The following is a 27,166-nucleotide window of genomic DNA, read 5'->3' on the forward strand; positions in this document are numbered from 1 at the left end:
AGAGAGGTTAGAGGCAAGATAAAGTAAGGTGGAGAGGTCTGGCAATCCACTACACCTGTATTGAGCGCAAACCTTCTCCAGTTTTTTGTTTCTTTTTCGTTTTTCATTTATATATCTCTTGGTCCTTTTTTTGTCTTCATTTCCCTGTCCTTCGTCGTTTCTCATTTTCATTTTCTGTTTATCAATCATCTTTCTATCTATGCATCTATGTATTTATCTCTCTATGTATCTCCTACAGCCGGGGTTCGTTCTACCGATATCATTCACCATCAATACGATGACTAAATTTATATTTTGCTCCTGGCATTACCATAGGATTTTATTCAGCTAAGATCCCCCTAATAGAGCAGGTGTTAATATAGACGATATCCAACCCCTCCATTTACAAAAGTCTGCCCCAACCTTCCTGCATAAAATCGTCAAGACACTGGAAAAATAAATTGAATAGCAATAAGGAGATGAGACCAAGTACCTCGTATAGTCGAACGGCCTGGGTCTCTACACCAGATGCCAGGAGTTCATACCTACCATTCCATTTGTGTGTGTGTGTGTGTGTGTGTGTGTGTGTGTGTGTGTGTGTGTGTGTGTGTGTGTGTGTGTGTGTGTGTGTGTGTGTGTGTGTCACTATTTTCTTTGTCAACACCACCACTAGAATCATCGTCATCATCATCAAAGCCAACTTACATCACTATTCAACATCAATAACACATTCACCATTATTAATGTTTAGATCATCATCATCAAAATTAAGCTACATCACTGTTTCGCTTCACTAACACCATTACTAGTAATGATTGGGAAGAACTGAGCTTTTTTTTTTTTCTTTATCAACATCCTCATCTCCATCACTAGTTCCCGCATAATCATGATTATCACCATCAATGATAAGCAACAACCAGTATCGCTACCACCACCACAGTAATCATCATCATTTTCTTTCCTTCCAGTTGTCTTTTCTTCTTCATTATAGTACATCATCACAAGGTATAAGAGAGGTGGGAGGGGATAATACAGGTGCAGCGGCCTGGCACTCCATGACAAATGGACTGAGTTACAACCTACTGTACATTCATATATTACCCTTTTATTTTGCTGAATAATCTCTTTCATTACGTTCCTTGAAAGCAGTGATAAGAAGAAGGGAAGTGAGCATGGAAGTGAAAAAGTTACTACATGTCAGTATTGTGATACCAACTCTAACGTATGGAAGTGAAGCTTGGACGGTACTGGAAGGACACAAGTCAAGAGTGAGAGCAGTGGAAATGAGTTATTTAAGAGGAGCCTGTGGAGTAACATGGAGAGACAGGCTGACAAATGAGGATATAAAGGAGCGTTGTGGTGTGGATGTGGATGTGATAGGAAGCGTTAGGAGGAATACACTGAGGTGGTTTGGCCATGTGGAGAGGATGGAGGGTGAAAGACTGATGTGGAGAGTGTACAGTATGTGAGTGAGGTGGAGGGGGGAAGAGGGAGGGGGAGGCCGAGGATGAGATGGAGGGATGGGGTGGAGAGGTATATGAGAGAGGGGGGTGTGAGTTGGGAGCAGGGCAGTGAAATGGCGGGGGACAGGGCGACGTGGAGGAGATTTGTTTGTGGCCACCCCGAACGGGATTGAGGCGTCTGGCAATAGATAGATAGATAGATAGATTAAGTTTCTTTTTATATTTTCCATGTTATACGCCTTTTGTTTTTTTATTTTATTTCTGTCGTTCTTTCTCCTTTCCTTTCCTTTTTTGGCTCTTCTGTTCTAATTTATCCTCTTTTATTTCTCCTTTATATTGTTTTTCTTTTATATATATGTTTTCTCCGCTTTCAACTTTTATTTCATTCCTCCATTTATTTACTTCTGTTTGATATTTTCTCCTTCCCTTGTGTTTTCTATCTTCATTTTATTATATCACAAGCTACACGAGAAGTAGTATATGAGATGAAGCAAGATTAGCATCGTCATCATTACTAATGTACAGTACATAGCCACCATTACTACTAGAACATCATCATCACTATCATCTTTATTCATACTGGAGTTAGTTTTCATTCGTCCTTGTATTTCCTTCTTTTTTCTTTTTTTGTTTATATTCAATTTTATTTTTCCTTTCATATGATTAATTTCTCTATTAAGCATTTTCTGTCTTGCTCATAAGCTTTCTTGACCAATTCATTTTCACTTGTTGCTTTTATTCTTTTCTCTCCTCTTTACCTCTCTCTCTGTTTTTCTCGTCGATATTCAGCATCACAAGGTACAAGAGGTAGGAGGCGAGATGAAGCAAGGTGGAGCGGCCTGGGACACTGCTACAGGTGTACTCAGATAACACCTGTACCATTTATATACCTCCCTTATATTTTTTACCTCTTTACTTTCTATCCTTGTCCTACATTTCAAAGTTTGCATCAGTTTCGTCTGCTATTCACCCTGTTTTCTCAGTTTCCTTCTTTGTTTCTCATTTTCTTGCTTATCCATTAATTTCTTTTCTTTCTCTCTCTTTCTCCTTTTCGTTCATTGTTTCGTTTCCTTTCTCTCCTCCTCATATATCATTTGTCTGCTAACTCCATTTCCTTATTCCTTCCTACTGTCTTTACTCTCTATATTACAACAATGAAGCAACAAAAGTAGCAGCCAAGGTGAAGTAGGGTGGAGCCACATGGGACACAAATGAAGGGGTCTCTAGTTCGACCCTCTTTACGCAGGTGCCTCCCTTTCGTTTTCTTTTTCCTGTTTCCTTCATGTTTTTTCTCCCTTCCTTCCTTTTTTGTCTATTATCCCCTGTTTCTTGTTCCCATTTCTTCTGTCTTTTCATTTCTTTTTAATGACATTTCTTTCATTATTGTCTTTGGTCTTTCCATCATTTGTTATCTACTCGTCCTTTATACTTTACATTTGTCTCCCTTTCTTGCTTATACATTATCAATTCTCTATTCCTTCCGGTCGTGTTATTCCAGGTTTCTATTTTTTTTTTTTTTAGGTCATTATTCCCTGTCCTTGTTTGCTTGTGGCTGACGAGTCTGCTCGGCTAGACAGACACAGGTTCAACAAAAACAACAACAATCTTCTTGTTGCTTTTTTCTAATACACCGGTACTGGAGCATCACCGGCTTTAAGAGAAGTAAGAGGTGAGATGATGTTATTATCTTCGGTACTAATGTTTTGTGTATCATAATTACCATGACCACCACCACCACTAGCGTACCACATTAACCACCACTTTCACCATGATTATCGCTATAATTATCCAAACAATTTTAGCCATTGAAATGAAAATCAAAACCTAATTCATCACCTCCAACATTAACATCACCACCGTCATCATTATCGTACATGTAACACCTCCAACACAAGGCACATTACATCAAGGCCACCACTGAATTACATCACAATTTACAGTTCGTTTCATTGTTTTCCTTCATTATTCTCCTCTTTTCTTTCCCAGTGTCCATCTTTAAATTCCATCCTTTCTTTTTCCTTTGTCCTTAATTTTACTGTTTTTCTCCTCTTCATTTCTTCTGTCTCTTTCCTTTCTTGTCATCTTTCTATTATATTTCGGTGTCCTTTCCTTCTTCACTATATCACAGCGATAAAACTACAAGAGAAGTAGGAGCCAAGGTGATGTAAGGTGGAGCGACCTGAGATTCCAACAAAGATGTCCCGAGTTCCACTCAGTAAAGGTACAAAGTCGGTTTTGTTTTTTCCTTTTTTCCCTTCGTAGTTCTTTCTCTTTCTTTATATCGGCGTTTATACTCCTTATGTGTTTTACTGTTTGGCTTTCTTCTCTTTCATTCTCTGTTTTTCTTTACGTCTTATTCCCTTTCCTTACTAATTTCTTTTAATCCTCTTCTCTGCTACGTTTTTCCTTTTCATCTCTCATTCATTATCATTTTTTAAATGTTTGGCTTTTATCCCTTTATTCCTGCATGCCTCAGTTTTTATTATTATTATCTTTCCTCCCTTCATCTCCTTTCCGTCTTCCTCTTCCTTTTTTTTTTTTTTTCATATTTTATTACCGGTACATTACAACATGACAAGCACCAAGAGGTGTGATAGGTGAGATGAGATAAGGATATTATCATCAGTATTAACATACTGTATATTACCATCATCACCACCATAACCATCTCCGTCTCTATCATTATCATTATCATAGATAGTCATATACATCATGATTTTAAAAACCTTCATCCCTGTGATGATGATCACAACCACCACACCATCACCATCTACAGCAGTAGCATCATCATCACTATTATCACCAACACCGTCAGCTACATTAGATCAAAGTCACCACTGTATTACATCACAAGCTACAAGAGAGGCAGGAGACAAGATGCAGTAAGGTGGAGCGGCCAGGGACTACTGTGCGTGTACAGAGTTGAACCAGTCTCCCTTCTATATTCCACTGTCATCCTCTTTCTTATGTTTCTTTCTCCTGATATGTATTCCTTATCGCTTTAGCTCTCTATTTTCCTTCCGCATTCCTCATTTTTCCATTCTTCCTGCCACCCCTTCTCTCCCTTTCCTCCTTTTCCCATCATGTAACAACATCACAGTCTAAGAAAGAGGTAGGAGGAGACATGAAGTAAGGTAGCTGCCTGGGACTCTGCTACAGTCGTCCCAAGTTCAAACTTTGCCGCCGATATCTTCCCATTTTTTCTTTAATTATTTCATTTTATCGTCAAGCTGCACTTTTCAGTGCGAGAATCTCTTTTATGTTTGTCATTTTCTTTTTCTCATTGTCTCTTCATTCTTCTCGCCTCCCGTCTCCTTCCTTTTCTTTCCCTGTCTTTTCTTTTTCTTAGTCATTTTTCTTTTAGTTACGTTCTCCATTTTCAACAGCCCCCCCCCTCCTCTCTCTCTCTCTCTCTCTCTCCATTTCCTGTACATCATTGTCTACCCTTCTTATTTCTGTTTTCCTTTCTTCCATTCTCCACTATGTTACGGCATTACAAGCTGCAAGACTCTCAGTAGGGGAGATGATATAACGATAAATAAAGGTAATGTGTTTTCTTTCATGAAGCGTCAATATAGAGACGATTTAATTTTAGTTTTAAACAAGTTTGACATAGCTATAGAAACTTGTTCAGAATAGTGAATGATACTGTTATCAGTATAGTAGGATGAATCTCTAATGCAAGAGATACAACGCTAATATGTGGTCCATTTATTTAATCATACGCGTCGTGTAATAATAGAATAAACTACCAGCAACAGTGATTAGTACAATAACTGTAGATATATTACAAATTTAGCATGATAATTACTAGGAGAACGTAGTCAGTAAATAACTGAGTTTATTTCCAGGCTGACGTGTATCGTGACGACAGTGAGACGAGTACAGTCAGCCTCGTCTTCGCGGTACTCCACTTTGCCGGCTCCGTTTTTTCCTGGGTGAGTAAACCATCACAAAATACTCTTGTCTGAGCAGTATTTGGGATAACAATGGTTGTTGATAATTCAGCTAAAAAAAAAAAAAAAAAAAAACACTACCAGCTTACTCCACACTACAACCCTCATCATTGCCATTACCACCACCACCATCAACATCACCATCAACATTCTGAGAATCGTATTATCATCATCAACAACACCATTATCCGTACAACATACAATATTTTCAATGTTTTTAACTCATAACTGCCATCATTATTATATCTACTATCATCATTATCATCATCATCATCATTATCATAATCATCATCACTACTACAATCATTATCAGCTACTTAGATCTGGATATACTACATATTACAGCATCACAAACTACAAGAGAGGTATGAGGTGAGGTGAAGTAAGGTGGAGCGGCCTGGGACTCTACTACTGGTGTACCGCGTTCAGTCCCACATCCACTGCTTCCTCCTTTTCTTTTCCTTATCATTTCTGTTCTCGTAATCTCTACACAGGAGTCTGGACAGCCATTGTATTCTCTCCCTTTCTTTCTTCTTCCTTCCAAAGGCTTTATCGCCTTGGCGCCATTCCTATATTTCTTCACTAATTCGCCAAGTTCTCTCGCTCCTTCGACAATTTCATGGCACGACGCAGGTCCGTGCTCAACGAACGACCATGTTTAAACTCTACCCTTCTGTTGCTGTGTCTGGAGCTCTGCCAATCCATGTTTCAGTGGGACAGTGTAAGGATGGTTGTGAACACGATGATGATGATGATGATCATGATGATGGTGAGTGGAAGTGCGATCCATTTTTACTTGTCATTCTGATGAGACAACCTTCCGAAATACTTTAATTTCCATTATGATATTTCTGGATCCTACTTCTCTCTTTCTCTTTCTCTCTCTCAGTACACAGATCAAAGCCATAACAAGGGGCGTAGCGAAGGGGGGGTGCGGAGAAGGCTGCCTCTCCCCCCCACTTGAGGGTCTTGAAATCGTATGAGGCTAAAAAAATAATAAATCTTTAAACACAAATAGATAAATAAATCACTTGAGAGAGAGAGAGAGAGAGAGAGAGAGAGAGAGAGAGAGAGAGAGAGAGAGAGAGAGAAAATCGTAGTGAGTCAGCGTCATGCAGACATAATTTTAGGTCGGTTCTCAAAGAGAAAAGCAAGAACACTGAATCTCCTTTTATGAATATACATTACTGTCATGGCATGGAAAATTCCTGAGAGTATATATATATATATATATATATAACTAGAATTGGTGTTTTTTTATTTTGGTTGGTAAAGCGGTTATAGAGTACCAGTATAAATGAAACTATATTTATTTGTCTGAGTGCGACAGTATCTTATGTTTTTGTTAATCAGTGTTTCCTTCTATACCTCATACCAATTAATCTGGCCAGGCATGTATGGCAACACTGTTCCCGCCGAGATGCTGATTGGCTGGAGGTGTTTGTTCGATTTCATTGTTGCTTAAACCAATACTCTATTATCAGATGTGACACTGAGTTTGTCGACAATACAAATGTCAAAAGCAACAAGAAATCCGTTATATACTTAACAACAATGAAATTTTTCGTAGGAAGATAGAGATATGAGTCAACAAAGTATTATTATAGTCCAAGTCAAGGTCAGCATTCGGCCAATTCCTGTATATCTCCCACACTCCGTAATATGACATAATTAAGGAAACCTGCTTAATCTAAGCGTTGGTATAACACATTTAAATTTTAAGATCAGTCCGCACTGTGATAATAGAGGAGATATAATGGAAGTGTTTTCCTTTAGCCTACTTTGATTTTCAAATTTTTTTCAAATCTCCCTCCCCGCAGAACTCGTCTTTTCATTAGAATTTTTAATTATTCAGAGTTGTGGCAAGATGTAAGGGTGCGGACTGATCTTAAAATTTAAATGTGTTATACCAACGCTTAGATTAAGCAGGTTTCCTTAATTTTCTGTTCTATTACGGAGTGTGGGAGATTTAAAGGAATTGTTCGAATGCTGACCTTGACTTGGACTATAATAATACTTTGTTGACTCATATCTCTATCATCCTACGAAAATTTTATTGATAAGTATATAACGGATTTCCTATTGCTTCTTTACGATTGTATTGTCGACAAACTCAGTGTCGCATCTGATAATAAAGAGAGTATCAGTTTAAGCAACAACAAAATCGAACTAACACCCCCAGGCAATCAGCATCTCGGCGGGAACAGTGTTGCCATACATGCCTGGCCAGATTAATTGGTATGAGGTATAGTTAAATTAATCAGAACTATGATTTCTTAAGCAATACTCTGTTCAAAGTATGAAAACGGTCAGCTCGAATGAGTGCTAGAGCGTTTATTACCAGTGATCAATATGTACAGAGAGAGAGAGAGAGAGAGAGAGAGAGAGAGAGAGAGAGAGAGAGAGAGAGAGAGAGAGAATATTTTTTTTCTTAGAACAGTTTATTAAAAATAGCAGACAAGTCTAAGTAGTTTAGCATATTTTAAAGGCTTACCATTTTAGTTTAACCAAGTAGGTAGAATTTCAATGCATGGCACATCTATAATTATAGACGATATATGGACTATGGATGATGTATAAATGAATGGGAAGCAGGAAAGGCGAACGGACTAGAATATTTGACAATATGGCAGACAGGCTTATCACTGTATTTTTTTATGAATGTCACTCCAGTTACTTAGATATGCTCACAATTATTGTCTGTACTAAGTACAGAGACATTTTCATCTCTCATGTTTCTCAGTGATGGCAAGGCGCGAGGAATGACCTGCAACGCAATGCAAGGGTTAGGATCTACTACTATTTTTTTTTTTCATGTGTTCCAAAGGTTAACCAGTGTTTTCCATTTTTCCCCTTCCCTCTCAGTTCTCTCACTGCATCCGTGTTAATAAAATTCTTCCCTCATTTCATGTCTTTTCATTCACTGGCATATCACTCTGAATCAAAACAACCATTCCTTTATTCTCAAGTAGCCTTCATTTAGTAGACCTTGCTGCACACAGACACTGGCATTTTATTGGGTAAATATCCATGATACTACACTAAAAATATGTAAACAGCAAGTGTAATAATGTTTATATATAATTCTGAAAATGTATTTTTTCTATTCGCACCGGGCCGGGGACATGATGGGTGAGGTGCGAGACTACAAATTAATAGACGCTGGACTAGATCGCAGACTTGTAGTTGCTTTACTTTATTAATAAAAATCTTGTGGAATTAGACGCTTAAATACAGCTTCCGTTGTATTAAATTTGGGGTGGCTGGATAGCTCAGTCGGTAAGCTGCTGTATCCACGTACTTACCAGCGCTGGTTCGAATCCTCACAGTTTCTAATTTATTAATAAAAATGTTGCAGAATTAGACGCTTAAATATACCTTGGAGAAGAGATAACGTAAGTTGGAGCGGCCTGGGACTCTGCTATCACTGTACCGAGTTCGATCCTTTTGGTTAGTACTTGGATGGGTGACCGCCTGGGAACACCAGATGCTGTTGGCATCCCTACGTCAAGTGGGGTTGGTGGAGGATTAGTGCCCCTCCCTGTAAAACAATTAACTCTAAGCCCTTGGCCACCCCGTCTGGGATACATGGCGTCTGGCAATGAATGAATGAATGAAAAATATACCTTTCGTTGTATTAAATTTTGGTGCCAGAGTGGCACTTGCTGACCCATCATTGGCCATCTGGCCGTGCGGGTGGGACTTGCTGACCTGTGACTGGTCTATGACTGTCTGGGTGGGACTTGCTGACCTGTGACTGGTCTATGACCGTCTGGATGGGACTTGCTGACCTGTGACTGGTCTATGACCGTCTGGGTGGGACTTGCTGACCTGTGACTGGTCTATGACCGTCTGGGTGGGACTTGCTGACCTGTGACTGGTCTATGACCGTCTGGATGGGACTTGCTGACCTGTGACTGGACTATGACCGTCTGGGTGGGACGCTGCTGACCTGTGACTGGTCTATGACCGTCTGGGTGGGACGCTGCTGACCTGTGACTGGTCTATGACCGTCTGGGTGGGACGCTGCTGACCTGTGACTGGTCTATGACCGTCTGGGTGGGACGCTGCTGACCTGTGACTGGTCTATGACCGTCTGGGTGGGACGCTGCTGGCCTGTGACTGGTCTATGACCACTGTAATTCAAACGTAAACACACTGGAACTGAATTGGAATTGATTAATAAAACAATGAATTGGAATTGAATTAGAATTGATTAATACAATTGTGAACTGGAATTGAATTGGAAATGATAAAAATCTAAATATAAAATTAATTGAATTTGACTCGTTATCAATGAACTGATACGAACTGATGACTGAATTGATAAAATAATTTTTTTTTTCTGTATTATGGAAATTCATTATTGCACAATAATTAACTTACTCAAATAAACAGTTAAATATACAGTTAGCTATAACAAAAAATTTATAAAAATATCAAATGAAGTATCCGTTAGATTAATGTTACTGGGTAGATTAAAATTGATTTTGAATTGAAAACATTTTAACTGAATGAAATATCGACCATAATGAAATGAATTGAATTGAATTGAAGATTTCTTTTTTTACGAATGAATTGAATTGAATTGGAACTGATTAAGTCAAATTTTATTCTGAACTGGAATTGAAATGACAAAAATGAATTGACCCCAGCCCTGGCCACCACAGCCATCCAAACCCTACAGCCAAACAGCATCCTTCAAGAACCACCAGTAGATAGACTCCCCTCAGAATATTCCCTACCCTGAGAGACACGAGTACACCCAGCCAGACTGTGATTCGGCCACCACCCTTCACTGCTACAGTACCAACAATAAATACAACTTACACTGCAATGCACACCACCACATCACAAAACACCACACACTCACCACGTGCACCACAATATCACAACAGCCACACCTTCAACATAACCTTAACAAAAGACCACTGGCAGTCTCCCATCCCCTGCTGTCCACTGGGTTCACGAGATGGGAAACTAGAACAAATGTGAAATCCACTAATTATTCTGTACCCATTACCATACCTTACTCACCACCATACTTTACCACTTAGGTCATAGCTCATTTTATTAATGAAATTATTACTTCCACGTAAGCATGGCATTGTTGTTGCCGCAGCCATATCGCCCACCAGTACTGCCACCCTGCCCCATCATCCACCAGCATCTCTGCTTCTCCCCGTGACAATCAAAGGGGCAAGAACTGAATGAAGGCAATGGGCTGAGATGGTGGTGGCCGGTAAGGCAATGGGTGTGATGGTCCTGAAGTGGCCTGCATGAACTGAAGTGGCCTGAATAGACTAAAATGACTTGAATGGACTGAAATGAATGGACTGAAATAGTATGAATAAGCTAGCAGCCTAAATGGTTCTAAAATGACCTGAACTGACCTGATTAGTTTTGACTGGACTTGAATAGTCTTTAAATCTCCATGATGACCTGAATGGACTGGAGTCGACCTGAATGGATGTAAAGGATGTGAGTAAACCTGGTGTGAATGAACGGGGACTGACATGACTGGGCCATGGACGTGGGTGGCGTCAAGTAGCCTGGTGAAAAAGACACGTAAATAGACGGAGGGCTGGGTTGTACAGTGTTCCTTGCATGGACTGGTGACATGATTAGGGCTATAAACAAAAGGATCATTGAACACAACTATGACATGAGCAGATTCAACGTAAGCAATGCTGTTGTCAAATATTGCAGTGATACTAGCAACTTTATTCAAGACAATGGAAATTTTGTGTTAGCCAAACCCTTGGTACGCCTGGTCAACTAGCGGACAACCTATTCAGCTTCTTTGACGTAAAGAATGTTGTCACAACTCTGGCCTACATTACTGAAGGCGATCATTGTGTCAGTACACTTGAAGTCGCGGGTTCGACACCCGGGCCGACCACTGGTAGGGTGTTTTTACCCCAGTCGGTTGGCACCTGGAAGTGAAACAGGGACCTGGATTTGTAAAGCGACGGCTGCGTGGTGTAGTGTGTTGGAATGTTTAGGTGCTTTCCTTGTCAGTCACGCAGCTCCCAACTTTCTTCCATTTTAGTATGACATACAGAGTTTGCGTGAATATCATTATATCTCATGTATTCCACGAGGAAAAGCTAAAATGACGACGTCCCCACAAGCGAATTATTTCAAGCAAATAATCACCACACACCAATACCTGGTAGGGTGGGAGAGGGTGCGGTGAGTTTTTGTTGAAGGATGATTTGTGTTGTGACAGTGAGGTGCATGAGGTTAGTGTGTTGTGGTGTGGGTGGCTGCATTGCGGTGTGGGCATAGTGGATTGTTTGTCAGTTGTATGTTGGGTTGGTATTGTAGCAGGGAAGGGTGAGGGCCACATCGTAGTCTGTCTAAGTGCCCTGGTGTCTCTCTGGGTAGGGTAGGATCTGAGGGGTGGATGTCTGATGGTGGTTCAGGAAAGATGTACGGTAGTTTGGCGGCAGGTTTTCCATGGATGTGGTGGCTGTGTGTTTTTGTAACTTACCGGGTATGTGTTTGTGAAGTGTAATGTTGGGTGGAGGAGTAGGGTTACTACGGAGGCATTCTGTATCGTGTGTGTGTGTGTGTGTGTGTGTGTGTGTGTGTGTGTGTGAGTTTGTGTGTCGTTGAGGATACAATATAATGGTATATGGATGGGATGGATGATGAGATGAAGCAATGAATTGTGTCTCTCTTACACTGCTGTGATCTCCTGCTGGAATAAAATACAAAGTTCTTTAACTTCATCATTAACTATAGTTGCCTTGAATATTTCAAACTGCGTAAATATCTATGGAGTATAGTTATCTGACATCAGCCGAAATTCGATGTTAAGTAGCTCTTTTGTATCGCAAGTGTTAATTCCTACAATCCATTACTTGCATCCTTCTACTTCCTCACTCCCACGGCTGGGTGGGAAGGATGACGTAAAATGCAACTAAATGCGTTCATGCCCACAAACCGAATATTTTTATGGAATGCTTCTCTCTTTCCTAATTATTTCGTTGTACTTTGATTGATCTTATTTTGTAAGCTAAAGTGAAGCATCGTATGGAGCCCCGCTGAATGAACCACCTTGTGTGTGAAAGTGTAGACATTATATAGGCATTAGGATATATCTCATAAACACAATGTACAGGATGTAATGTCTGCTGGACATACACAGTTTCTCACTAGTAATGTCAATTCACATAATGTATATCCACAACCTTGTTGTCTTAGACCATCAAGAATCTTTAACCATATGATGAATCTCAAACTACCTCGTAGTCCAGACAACCAAGAATTTCATGACGTATTCAGACACGTGGAGCAACCAGCCCTAGGCAGTTAGTCCATATGAATGGAAATTTACCAGACACACACATCCTCTCCAAGCTGTATATAATGTCGGAGAGCTGCCCTTCATTTCAGAAGGGATTGGAGAGTCGGCCAGATAACACGAAGATCAGAGAAAGGGAAGAGAAGGGACAGAGAGTAGGTCCAGCACTAGGGTCACGCTCCCTTACGCTGTAACTCACTTTTGGTAAAACCACTTAATAAAAACTCAGTAACCCAAGAGTGCTGTAACTCACCTCGTTGACACTACGTCTCACTACTGTATTCTGGCTCAGCTTAACAATCCATAATCGGTTTCCCTATCTCCCAACAAGTACCTAAGACCACGCTATCGAGACTGGTGGCAAGCGGTAATAACGAACCAACTACGATAAACTACGCCACCCGAGATTGGTGAACAGTGGTAAACTGCGACGAACTACGCCTTACGAGTTTAAACTATGATAAAACTACGTTCACTGAGAAGTTGTAGCGAGCTGTAAACGAAGCCGATTAACGTCTCAGTCAAAGCAATCTGCGACTCCTCTACAAGCAACAATCAGCAAATTAAACAAAAGAGACTCGCTTCTAACTACCTCAACCGCAACTCCACGATCTACGAGAATCAGTAGCAGTGATAAACTAAGTCTATCGGCAACACTACAAGCCTGCAAGTTAATCTCAACAAGTAAAGAAAATCAAACGTACAAGAAGAAACAACAAAAGTGAGTGAAATGTCACCTGAGTAAAACCCAACACAGCTGAATTTCCCCCACCTACTCCACCACCCCACCACGACCCCCACCACTATTCCCCACCATCATTATCTCCACCACCAGGAGGAGGTAAGCGAGTGTCTTGACCCCGGATGTGATGACCAAACGATGCTGACGTACTGATCTTCAACAACAACACCAGCCTGCCATCCTGCACCCGCCTGTCTGCCAGCATGTCTGCCTATCCCAGTGATGACACGGAGTGCTGACGCAGTCATACCAGGACCCTGACCTTCCACAATACCCACACCCTTCATCCATCATCACTATCATCAGCAGCAGCACCCTAGCCAGTACTCCCACCACAGTTAATATCAGTGGGTCAAACATTTACTCTCTTATTTTAATAGTACTACTTCATTTATATACAACCTTACATATATACACAGTGATGGACGAGATCCTTACACCAACATTATAATACATGTACATACATATGAAAATCAAGTAAGACCAGAAAATTAAAATAAAAGTACACATGTATCCTTCATATTACAGTGACAAGGAAAATCAAGTGAAAATGACTAACAAAAATGGAGCTAGCAACAGTGTGCTATACTCAACCACACACGTTAGTATATGCAACCAATACCTAAAGATGAATGTAAAAAGGAGCAAACATATCAAGTTGACTTCACAACCTTTGGAGGACTATAGTGTCAAGTGACGTGTGAAACTAAGTGAACACTGAACATAACGTAAATATTGTATATGTAATTTTATATAAAATAAAATATGGGTTACATACAAGTATAATGTCATCTTCATTCAAACTGCGCAACATAGCTAAGTCAATACACCCATGGTGTCTCAAACAGACTGTGCAACATAACTAAGATAATACACCTGTGGTGTCACATAACTAATACACCTACGGTGTCTCAAGTGAACAACCACATCAAATATCGCTGATTCATAATATGATTGTATTGCTATTATTGTATTAATTTTATACATTTGTTTCAGTTATATAGATACAATGGCCACACTTGTGATTACTGCAGTTATGTTACATTTCCTACAATTATGTAACTACAAACGATAGCATTACTACAATTATATTACAGTTCCTACAATTATGTAACTACAAACGATAGCATTACTACAGTTATGTTACAGTTCCTACAATTATGTAACTACAAACGATAGCATTACTACAGTTATGTTACAGTTCCTACAATTATGTAACTACAAACGATAGCATTACTACAGTTATGTTACAGTTCCTACAGTTATGTAACTACAAACGATAGCATTACTACAGTTATGTTACAGTTCCTACAATTATGTAACTACAAACGATAGCATTACTACAGTTATGTTACAGTTCCTACAATTATGTAGGCTAATAACAGACTATATCATTACTACAATTATGTAACTACAAACGATAGCATTACTATAATTATGTTACAGTTGCTACAATTATGTAACTACAGACGATAGCATTACTACAATTATGTTTCATTTCCTACAATTATGTAACTACAAACGATAGCATTACTACAATTATGTTACAGTTCCCACAGTTATGTAACTACAAGCGATAGCATTACTACAAGTATGTTACAGTTCCCACAGTTATGTAACTACAGACGATATCATTACTACAATTATGTTTCATTTCCTACAATTATGTAACTACAAACGATAGCATTACAACAATTATGTTACAGTTGCTACAATTATGTAACTACAAACGATAGCATTACTACAATTATGTTACAGTTGCTACAATTATGTAACTACAAACGATAGCATTACTACAATTATGTTACAGTTGCTACAATTATGTAACTACAAACGATAGCATTACAACAATTATGTTACAGTTGCTACAATTATGTAACTACAAACGATAGCATTACTACAATTATGTTACAGTTGCTACAATTATGTAACTACAAACGATAGCATTACTACAATTATGTTACAGTTGCTACAATTATGTAACTACAAACGATAGCATTACTACAATTATGTTACAGTTGCTACAATTATGTAACTACAAACGATAGCAGTACTACAATTATGGCCAAAGCAATTATGTAAAAGTTCCATTAACAATATGTAACTGCAGTTTTATGGCCAACACAATTATGTAACAATTGCATTAACAAGATGGAACATTTATGTAACTTTGATTACAGTTTTATGGCCAACACAATTATGTAACAGTTGCATTAACAATATGTAACTACAATTTTATGGCCAACACAATTATGTAACATTTGCATTAACAAGATGTAACTTTTATAACAATTGCATTAACAAGATGGAACTTTTATGTAACTTTGATTACAGTTTTATGGCCAACACAATTATGTAACAGGTGCATTAACACAATGTTATGTTAGTCACACTTGCATAACATCTGCATAAAAATGATGTAACTACAATAGCATCAACATGATGTAACTGCAATATTCAGACAATTATGTTACTTTTACAGTATTATGTATTTCTCTTAAGTTACAAGTTAATTGTAATGTGTATATAGTATGGGTGGAGTAGACTGCAGCACCAGTCGAACAGGGCAGTACTCCCGAGGTTGATGGCAAGCTGGTGATAGGGAGAGCTGGAGCTCCCGTTTCACCAGCCCTCAGGACTTGATCCTGACCATCTCCCTTTGCTGAACATTTTCAGTGCATTGATTTACCCAGAGAGTAAACCAGCATGCTCTCATAATACCTCTACCTTCAACTGTCTACACCACACTACATGCGCATAACATATCACACCTTCTAGTCACATCTTTAGTAATGGCCGCTGCAATCTTACTATCAAATGAGGTGGTACCTCGGATTGCCACCACCGGCAGGGTAGGGCTGGCGGCACAGGGTCCTCCCGGTCGCCATCAAGCGACTGTGCCTGCAGCGACTGTTGCTATTTCTGGGAATGCTCGTCGGCGAAGAAGTGACAGTGCGGCCTTATTCTTTACCAACATCCGCGGCCTTACCACAAATTTAAACTCAGTTCATTTTTTCCTTCAGTCCATATCCCCTTTGGCCCTTTTCCTCACAGAACCATAAATCTCACCCTGTACCGATATATCTCCATTTTGTTTTCCCGGTTACCGTCTCCTTACAAACTTCTGTAACAAGGGCGGCACCTGTTGTTATATCAAATTCCATTTCATCCAGTTTTGATTACTCATTATATAAATTAAATTGTCAAAACATTACCAAATATATTTGTGTAGTTTATCGTTCCCCCAATGCTTCTTCGGAACCCAGTGTATTTGATTCCATATCCACTCAGTTGAGTAACCTTGACCTTGCCTTTGGCACCGAAATTACCATTTTGGGTGATTTTAACATACACAATGTTGAATGGTTATTGCATTCTGCCCAGACTGACGACGCTGGTCTAGAGTGCGAGCTGTATGCAGAATCGTTTAATCTCACCCAGTTGGTAAAGCAACCAACCAGAATACCTGATAATCCTGACCATTATGCCCATCTCTTGGATTTATTCTTCACAAATAATCCAGATCAATACAGGATAGAGGTACTGTCACCACTTGGATCCTCTGACCACAATCTCATCAAAGCCTCATTAGTTAACCCTCCTACACCTCCCCATTCCGAACCTGTCAGGGTGACCCGATGGCACTTTGACAGGGCAGACTGGGATGGATTTAGAAATTATCTTGCTGATGTTCCATGGCATTCTTTCTTCTCTAGTGATCCCAATTCTACCCAGTCCCTCATTTGCGACTTAATACTAGCTGGTATGGATTTATTCATACCAAGTCAACAATTCACTAAAAGATCGAACTCTCCAAAATTGTTTGATGGCAACTGTGCCAGAGCAACAGCCCAAAAGTCATTAGCATATAACTTTACTTAAAATCAAAAACATCTGAATCACTCTCCCAATTTAAAATTGCTAGAAATCATGCAAAAGCTGTATTAAATCTATCTAAATCAAACTTTCTTCAAAAGCAAAGCATCAAAACTTCTTAACAATCCTAATGACAATAGAATATTCTGGTCAACTCTTAATTCTTTCAATAATAACTTTAACAAGTCATCTTCCATTCCCCCACTAAAATCTTCAGATGGCAATATTACAAATGACCCACGTGGAAAAGCAGATATCTTTGCTAGTACCTTTGCAAGAAACTCTACCATAGATGATACCAGCCAGAGTGTCCCAGTACTGGAACTTGATTCTCCCGAAATTGCCCCACTTAAAATACAGACAAGATACGTAAAATCCATCCTAGACAATTTACCTACCAACAAAGCTCCAGGCCCAGATGGAATTCCGCCAATTGTTTTGAAAAAGTGTTCCCCTGAACTTGCCTCTGTCCTAGCTAAATTATTCAGACTATGCATACGTACTTCTTTATTCCCAAATTCATGGAAAGAAGCCATTATCCACCCAGTTCCAAAGAAAGGAAGTTCGTCTGACCCCTCCAATTACAGACCAATAGCTGTCACATCTTCTCTTGGTAAGGTATTCGAAACTTTAATTAATAAGCACATTGTTAAACATCTTGAATCCAACAACTTAATTAGTGATAGACAATATGGTTTTCGCCACGAAAGATCCACCATTGACATATATACTCAACCTCTTAACTCATACCATCCATCAATCAATTGATCTTTTTGGAGGATCTCATGTAGTAGCTCTTGATATTTCTAAAGCTTTCGACAGAGTATGGCACCGTTCCCTGCTGTCCAAACTCCCTTGCTATGGACTAACGTCTTTTGTTTCTTTGATTTCTTCATATCTTAGTGACAGGAAAATAAGAGTAAAAGTAGATGATGTATATTCGAATTTCCACTCGATTAACGCCGGCGTGCCACAGGGATCAGTTCTGGCGCCAACCCTATTTCTGGTTCATATTAATGATCTCTTATCTGTCACTCACAATCCCATTCACTCATATGCAGATGACTCAACACTACATAGTTCATTCACACTCAGACATCCATTTACAAAGTCTAATATCTCTACCTCTCAACTCAGTACAGCCATCTCCATAAATCAAGATCTATCTACAATCAGTGAATGGGGACAAAACAACCTTGTCTCTTTTAATGCTAGTAAAACTAAATATATACTGTTTACTAATAGACAGATATTGCCAGATTCAAACATTACCTTCAGTGCTACTAATATTCCCATCTCCAAAAGTATTGAAATTCTTGGCGTCTCACTTAACAGTGCCCTCAGCTGGACCTCTAATGTCAGATCACTTGCTAAAACCGCCTCAAAGAAACTTGGATTATTGTACAGAGTCCGTAACGTCTTCGTCGATGAGCAGTTAGCTATAATTTATAAGAGTCATGTGCGCTCTCAGCTTGAATATTGCTCACCCTTGTGGAATGGATGTGGACAGGTTGCATTAAGACAACTAGACAAAATTCAGAACAAAGCTGTTAGAATCATTAACAACCCTGCCATTACATATAAACTACCTCCCCTGCAAGTAAGAAGGAATGTTGCCTCCCTTGCATTATTTTACAGATATTTTTTTGGCAAATGCTCAGACGAAGTTGCGTCCATGGTGCCACCTCCCCATGCCTTCCCTCGTGCTACACGGGCATCTGGTAGCGCTCATGACTGGAATGTCACTCAACCATATTGTAGAACTTCTGCCTATCAGAATTCTTTCATTCCCCGAACTGCATTTCTCTGGAACTCGCTTCCCCAGAGTTGTTTCCCTCCACAATTCTTCAACTCTAACTGTTACAGATATTTTATGAACAGAGGACACCAGTAATCTGGTGTATGGATTATTATTTTTTTTACTCATTTGTTTTTCCTTCCTCCGTTCTGTTATTAAAAAAAAAAATGCATTAATGTTAGGACAATATTTACTGTCGATGGTACTCCAATTTCGCATGACTGAGCAATATGTAATTATATAGGCATTATACAGGCATTAGGATATATCTCATAAACAATGTACAGGATGTAATGTCTACTGGGGACATACACAGTTTCTTACTAAAAATGTCAATTCACATAATGTATGTCCACAACCTTGTTGTCCCAGACCATCAAGAATTCTTAACAATATGATGAATCTCAAACTTCCTTTTAGTCCTGACGACCAAGAATTTCATGACGTATCTAAACATGTGGAGTAACCAGCCCTAGGCGGTTAGTCCACGTGAAAGGAAATCTGCCAGACACACACACATCCTCTCCAAGCTGCATATAATGTCGGAGAGCTGCCCTTCAGATCAGAACGGGTTAGAGAGAGAAAAGGGACAGAAGGAGTGGGAGAGAAGGCCCGAGAACACAATCGGGGTGGATGCAGGAGACAGGGAGTAGGAGAGTGAGAGTAAAGTCAAGGACAGCAGCTAGCACAAACTGCTACTAACCATAGGCTATACGGGTCACGCAAAGCTTTTAACTTTTATTCATGTGTCTCAAAATAAACTCCACCGACTCAGATCTGCCTGTTTCATCATCCCACTTAATATACGAAGAGATTAGCGGAACAGAGAAGGTCTACACTGACTTCTACGTGCCTCAACATTACTCTCTCCTAACAACTCTCATTGACGGTTCAACCAGTTAACATTCTCTATAGGAATACTTAGAAAAGAGCCTGTGTGAACGAGCCGCTCCTGAAGATGCTCCATCATCTGAACATCATCAGAGAGGAGGAAGCGATAGAATGCCTCACATGCCTAACAGAATACCACTAAATGCTTACATGTTTCCCTGTATTCTCCTTGGTTTGCAGCAATTCTTAGCGTTTTTTCTCGACGACTTATTTTCTTTAAAACACATCAACCCTCTCTTAGACGCATCCTGTCTGTTATTACATTCCAGCTAACGCTATACGTTTTAGTTCACCTAACACTATCGTGGACGCATCCTGTCTGTTATTACATTCCAGTTAACGCTATACGTTTTAGTTCACCTAACACTATCGTGGACGCATCCTGTCTGTTATTACATTCCAGCTAACGCTATACGTTTTAGTTCACCTAACACTATCGTGGACGCATCCTGTCTGTTATTACATTCCAGCTAACGCTATACGTTTTAGTTCACCTAACACTATCGTGGACGCATCCTGTCTGTTATTACATTCCAGCTAACGCTATACGTTTTAGTTCACCTAACACTATCGTGGACGCATCCTGTCTGTTATTACATTCCAGCTAACGCTATACGTTTTAGTTCACCTAACACTATCGTGGACGCATCCTGTCTGTTACTACATTCCAGCTAACGCTATACGTTTTAGTTCACCTAACACTATCGTGGACGCATCCTGTCTGTTATTACATTCCAGCTAACGCTATACGTTTTAGTTCACCTAACACTATCGTGGACGCATCCTGTCTGTTATTACATTCCAGCTAACGCTATACGTTTTAGTTCACCTAACACTATCGTGGACGCATCCTGTCTGTTATTACATTCCAGCTAACGCTATACGTTTTAGTTCACCTAACACTATCGTGGACGCATCCTGTCTGTTATTACATTCCAGCTAACGCTATACGTTTTAGTTCACCTAACACTATCGTGGACGCATCCTGTCTGTTATTACATTCCAGCTAACGCTATACGTTTTAGTTCACCTAACACTATCGTGGACGCATCCTGTCTGTTATTACATTCCAGCTAACGCTATACGTTTTAGTTCACCTAACACTATCGTGGACGCATCCTGTCTGTTATTACATTCCAGCTAACGCTATACGTTTTAGTTCACCTAACACTATCGTGGACGCATCCTGTCTGTTATTACATTCCAGCTAACGCTATACGTTTTAGTTCACCTAACACTATCGTGGACGCATCCTGTCTGTTATTACATTCCAGCTAACGCTATACGTTTTAGTTCACCTAACACTATCGTGGACGCATCCTGTCTGTTATTACATTCCAGCTAACGCTATACGTTTTAGTTCACCTGACAGTTAGTAAAGGAGCCTAAGAGTGTCAATATTCTTTGTAATCCTGCTGATCCAAAGTATGAGGTTAATACCAAGGTGCAATATGTCAATTAGTGCCTACAGAAGTGCTGCAAAGTATCCTACGCTGGCAAATTACCTGCCTGGCATTATACCTGGGCTGCCCACACAAGGTTTTATGAGGGTATACAGGAACCTAAGGGAAAAGAGCATGATTAATATTTTAGTCGTAAATAAGGAATTTATTAAAAGTTCATTTTGAACTTACAACGGACGATTTTACTCTGCTTTTGCAGTCTTACGTCTTAGTACTCCAGAGCGCGCGGTAGTGAGTGCTGGATATTGTTTGCTTCTGTGTGTGTGTGTGTGTGTGTGTATGTGTGTGTGTGTGTGTGTGATGATGTTAGAATTTACAATAAAAAGTATGGTGAAATCATACGAGAGATAATAAAATATTGTTATGAAGTGAGATTTGCCAGTTAGATGCTCGAGAAGTTTCTAGGCGTTTCGTGTAGTAGTTCCCGCATCGGTACGAGTCAGGGTTGCCAGTTATCCTGCTGTTTGTGAGCCTAGTTATTTCTAAGTTACTCATTAATTTAAGGTGCTTTTTCTCAATAATGTTTTATTTAAATGATTGTTTGTTAAATTATGTAGTTTAAGTTCGTATGGTAAATGATTTAGAGTGTTATGTAATGTGAGACAACTCTGCATGTTTTCATGTGTCTGAATTGGCAGCTGTTGCCACCGAGAGTATACTTGTAAAATGTAGACGTTTCGAGAGTAATGCAAGCTTATATAAGATGGGGTAGAGATTATTACGAGTTTAGTCGGGTGTCAAGTTTGTTTGAGTGAGGTGCAGTCGGGTTTTGGTTCAGTTTGAGTGTAGTGCAGTGTCAGTGTCTGTTAAGATTGTCTTATTTTTGGTACTTGTGAGAACAGTGGCAAAGAGTGACGAGTTACTGAAGTTTGTATATCGCTGGAAGTTGGGACAACAGTGAAGGGTCCAACATTAAGTGTAATAACTTTGAAATGTTGTTAGGCATTAAGTATAATAGCAATTAGTAAAGTGTGTATAGCTCCAGTGCTTGTGAGAACAGTGAAGTTGGAAAGCATTAAGTGGAATTATTTGGAAAATAAAGACAGTGAACTTTAAGGAGCCAGTGTTTATTTTCGCCTCAGCTGATCTTGGTACTGCATACCTAAGGCTGACCATAGGAAGAACAACTCACTGGGCAACGTCCTTCCTGTACTGTACTACTGCTGTTGGAGCCTGTGACAGTGTGGGGTGTGGTCGTGACAATACGACTATGATTCGAAAAAGCACAATACAAGATATGATGGAAGAATGGTAAGCAGGAGGCGAGGACAGAGATGATCGACTCACTGCTCGACACTGAGTGGCCTGGGTTCTGTATGCTGGTCTCACACTCTTCTTTTTTATATCTGTTTATCTATGTGGCCATCTCCCTATTTACGTATTTGCCTTTTACTTTATCTATATTCATCTATTGTACCTTTCAATTATAGGTTAACTTAACCCCTGGATCAAAATTACATATCATTTTCATTCTATCTGCCTCCAGACATTTATATTAAACTTGGTGCCGACCTCTTGTAGTAAATGGTTTAATGAAGGCTTTATCTAACCCCTCTGGCTGGGAAAGTTGCTCCTAAACTGAACAAAATCGTCTTAGGGTGACAAGAATAAAATGAACAAAGAGAAGCACTGGAACCCTGCAACACCCGCGACCACCAACTGGTCTTTGGCCCGAATATTTGACACGGCCCTGTGACCTCCACCTGCCACAGATTACTCTACAAATACAACTACAGGATTTCATTCTTGTCTAATCCTTAACTTCTTCCACCAAGTTTGATTCAAATTATATCAGTACTGTTTGTGTTACTGTAGGTTTGCCTTATAACCTTAGCCTTTGACCTTTGCCTGAAACCATGAATTTTGACCTTTTCCTCGGAGCTTGACCTCTGACTGTTTGTGGTCAAGATAGAATCCTTGAATTCATCCCTTTGCCTCATCTATTCCACAGCGCTTGCTCTAAATCGGACAAAATATTTATGTTGTTCTTGTCCTGTGACTTTAACCTGTTACAAAACTATTGACCCTTGGAACAAGAGATTTATTCCTTTGGTTACCTTCCGTCTTTAATTATGATTCTTTATAATCATAGTTGCATGGTTTATTTTGTAAACACACACACACACACACACACACACACACACACACACACACACACACGACACGCAGCCTCGCCTCGAGGGTCGCAAGTGTAAAAATATGTCATCGATGTGATGGTGTTAATTTAATAAAAAATTTACGTCTCTCTCCCTTAATTTGCGATTCAGTTAAGCTTTGTCCTGCTTTTCATCTTTCAGTTTCATAGTCCATTTTTCGCTGCCTTCTTTTTTTTTTCTTTTTTCCATTCTTTCTATGTCTTTCTCCTTTCTTCCCATTCGTCTCTATCTTTTTTTTAATAATATTATTTTCTAATTTCCTTTCGTTTCCTCACTATATCCTAGCGACAGAATTACAAGGGAAGTAGGAGCCAAGGTAAAGCCAGGTGGAGCGGCCTGAGACTCCGACAAAGGTGTCTCAAGTTCCACCCTTACAAACAATGCTCCTTTATTATTTGTTTCTCTTCTTTCCCATTTTTTCTTTCTCTTTTATTTTCTGATTATATTCATTATTTCTCTCTCTATCCCTAATATCGTTTCTCCCAAATTTCTTTCTTCCTTTCTCTTCTGTATCTTGTTGTGTATCTTGTTTATTCCTTTCCCCCTTTTTTATCTCCTTTTCATTCCTCTCTTTTTATTATCTTCTATTTCCCGTTTTCACGTCTTGGTAGGTTTTTTATCTAACTGTTTTATCCCTTTATATATTTTTTCCTTTTCTCGTAACTTCGTTCATTTTCTAATTTTGTTTTGTCTTCTTCTTCATCCTTTCTTTCTCCATTATATTAGAGCATCACAAGCAGCAAGTAACTGGGAGAGGAGGTGAAGTAAGGTTATCATTATGGTAACCTACTTCATATCATCATCATCATCATCATCATCATCATCGTCATCTGTATCCATATAAATTGCATTGTACTCTTCAGCTGTAACATACATCACCATCACCATGTCCATCAACATCATTGCAACTTACTGCATATCACCACCACCACCACCACCATCATTATCATCATTGTTGTCCAGTTATCATTATACTCGTCAGTTGTATCCTACATCACCATCACTCTTGCCATATCCATTAAAATTATAGTAATCTACTGCATATCACCATCATCACTACCACCATCACCATCGTCATTATCATTAATCATACATTAACACTATACTCGTCAACTGTAATCTACATCACCATCATCATCATATCCATCAATATCATCACCATCGTCATCATCATCACTTTTACCAGCAATAGGTACGTTAGATCACAGCCACCACTATATTACAGCATCACAAGGTACAAGAGAGGTAGGAGGCGAGATGAAGTAAGGTGCAGCGGCCTACGACTCTACTACACCTGGACTGAGTTCAAACCTTCACCCTACTGCCCGACATGCCTCTTTTCTTTATTTCTCTCTTCCATTGCATTATCTGTATTTTCTCATTTCCTTCTCTCATTCTTATTCCCACTATTTTTTTTTTCCTTTTCGATCTAAATATTTTTACTTTCTTCATTCTCTTTCGTAATAATATTGCTTATTTTAGGGGAATCCTTCTCTATTTTCCTTTATATTTTTTTTCTTGTATGTTTCTATCCCCTCACCTTTTTCTGTTATTTCTTATTTTCTTTATATCTCCTTTTCTTTCGTCCTTGCTTTCTCCACTAATACCACTAGCAACAAGAGAGGTAAAGGGCAAGATGAAGTAAGATGGAGCGGCCTGGAACTCCACTACACCCATACCTACTTAACACCTTTGCTGTTTTATCTCACATCGTTCTTTCTCCCTGTCTTTTTTTTTGTTTTTTTTTTTTTGTTTCCTGCAATTCATGATGTGCTTCTTTTTCTTTTACCATATATTCCTAATTCTTTCTCTTTCCTTCATTCTTTCCATTTCTTTTTCTTTATCGTTTCTTTTCCCCTTTTCTTCTTTCTCATTTTCATTACTTGTGTTCTCTCTCTCTCTCTCTCTCTCTCTCTCTCTCTCTCTCTCTCTCCTTTCTCTGTTCATGATATATTGCAGGAATTATTGATCAAGGGAAGTAGTAGGCCATATCAAGTAAGGTGTAGCGGCCTGGGACACACGTATAGGTGTCTGGAGTTCAACCCTGTGCATCATATGCTCCTTTATTGGTCCATTTTTCTCATTTCCTTTTTCCTTCTCGTTTCTTTTTTCTTTCTTCCTACTTTGATTCCTGTTCTACTTTACTTTCTTCTTTTCATTTCTTCTTTACATCTTATTTTTATTTCTTTCTCTTTTATAACTACTTTTTGTCTTTTACATTTTTTTTCTAAATCATTCCTTTTCTTTTCCTTTCTTTTAATCATGTTTTCCCTTTTTGCCCATTTTTCTCAGTATATTAGAGCGTCACAAGTTACAAGAAAAGTAGCAGGCGAGTGGAAAGCTCCACCCTTTCAAATAATGCTCATTTTTTCATTCTTGTTTATTTCTTGTTTTTTTTTTTTTCATTCTCTTTCCTTCTTTATCTTATTGCATTCCTCATTTTTCTCCTTATCCCTGATATCGATTCTCCCAAATGTCCTTCCTTTCTCCTCTGTTTCTTGTTGTTTATTCCTTTCCCTTTTTTTCTTTGCTTTTCATCCCTCTCTATTTCTCATTTTCTCTTTCACGTTTTCCATTTTTGGTGGATTTTTTCCTTATTGCTTTGTCTCTCTACATTTCTTTCCTATTATGCCTTTTCTTGTAACGTCGTTCTTTTTCTACTTCTCCTTTGTCTCTTTCTTCATCTTTTCTTTCCCCATTATATTGGAGCATCACAAGCAATATTTAGCTAGGAGACGAGATAAAGCAAGCTTATCATCATTACAGTAACCAACTTTATATCATCATCATGATCAACGCTATCATTATCCATACAGTTAACATTATACTCGTGAGTTGTAACATACATCACCATCACCATACCCATCAACATCATAGCATGACACCACATGACACCACAACAGAAATACAATCAATTTAAATACGCACTGGTAACAAATCACGCATAACAATCGCTAACACATACATTCCCCCCCAATCGTCCCCCACAGTACCACACAATTACTCTCCACAGATACACCACATCACTAACATACCCAACATCATCCTGGGTGGCGATTTCAACGCCAAGTCGTCGGCCTGGCATGTCAACAACCCTGACACGGACAGAGGGCTGATACTACAATCCCAGACAGATCATCTTTTCATACTGAACAATCTAGACCAACATACCCATATCCCTCATCAAGCCCTCTTCCTCCCATCATCTCCAGACATCACCTTCTGCTCCCCAAACCTCGCCCCCACTACTTCATGGAGAGTGGTCAAAACCCTAGGTTCTGATCACCTCCCAATCATCATCACTACCAAAACCAGAATCACCCCAGCTGGCCACAAACACACTTACACTAATTATAAGAGAGCCAACTGAGAGGTCTAAAAACAACATTTCGAAACACTGAACAGTACACCCATCACAAACATCAACACCGCTGTGCACACTTTCAATACAATTAGACAAAACGCAGACAAAAGACACATCCCTAGAGGCAACAGAAAGAGACACAACCCCAACTTCACACCAGAAATTC

This window comes from Coenobita brevimanus, chromosome 52 (assembly GCF_032717465.1).
Source record: "Coenobita brevimanus isolate Jiangsu-jjx chromosome 52, ASM3271746v2, whole genome shotgun sequence".
Classification (NCBI taxonomy): Eukaryota; Metazoa; Arthropoda; class Malacostraca; order Decapoda; family Coenobitidae; genus Coenobita; species Coenobita brevimanus.